Below are 573 nucleotides of genomic sequence, written 5' to 3'. Positions count from 1 at the left end.
TAACTTCATTTTAACTTAAAAGAATAGCTTTCAAATTGCTCGGCCTAGAATCATACAGAATGCATAACAATCGTTACCAACGTATAATCAAATACACATTTGTGAGAGTAACAAATATTCCTTTTCCAAAATTGCCCAATTTAAAGACGGCGTCTAGAGACTTCATTGCTGTGAAGTTGGCTATTTCTTACGGTAACTAAGGAGTGACGTAGGCCTGTACAACCAGTGGCAGGGCGCTTAGGTGTTCTAGGGGGCGTAAATCAGCCTACGGAGCTACAACCAATAGCGGGGCGCTAAGGTATTCTGAGAGGAGTACGGTAGCCTATGGGGTGACAGTATCCTGTACAATCAATAGCGGGGCGCTAAGGTATTCTGGCAGACTGGCATGAGTAAGATAGCATATGGTGTGATGGTATCCTGTACAGCCAATAGCAGAGCGCCAATGTATGCTGAGAGGAGTACGGTATCCTGTGCAACCAATAGCAGGATGGATTGACGGCATAATGTACAATCAGTAGCAGAGCGCTAATGTATTCTGAAGAGTGACGTTATCCTGAACAACCAATAGCAGAG

General features: G+C 44.2%; 2 protein-coding genes across 2 annotated transcripts in view; one reads left to right on the top strand and one right to left on the bottom strand.

Moving 5' to 3' along the window:
• The window catches only part of LOC141144998 (thioredoxin-like protein 4A), a 56,658-nt gene that overhangs the window by 27,839 nt on the left and 28,246 nt on the right, over positions 1-573 (bottom strand). The gene's annotated exons all lie outside the window — the stretch shown is intronic.
• Positions 225-573, top strand: part of LOC141144997 (glyoxylate/hydroxypyruvate reductase B-like) — a 106,685-nt gene continuing 106,336 nt past the window's right edge. Inside the window, exon 1 of the mRNA XM_073631194.1 lies at positions 225-241. The gene's annotated coding sequence lies outside the window, so the exon portion shown is untranslated. The remainder of the gene's footprint in view (positions 242-573) is intronic.

The sequence above is a fragment of the Aquarana catesbeiana genome, linkage group LG05 (genome assembly GCF_042186555.1).
Source record: "Aquarana catesbeiana isolate 2022-GZ linkage group LG05, ASM4218655v1, whole genome shotgun sequence".
Classification (NCBI taxonomy): Eukaryota; Metazoa; Chordata; class Amphibia; order Anura; family Ranidae; genus Aquarana; species Aquarana catesbeiana.
This window is presented reverse-complemented; position numbering and strand designations above follow the sequence as displayed.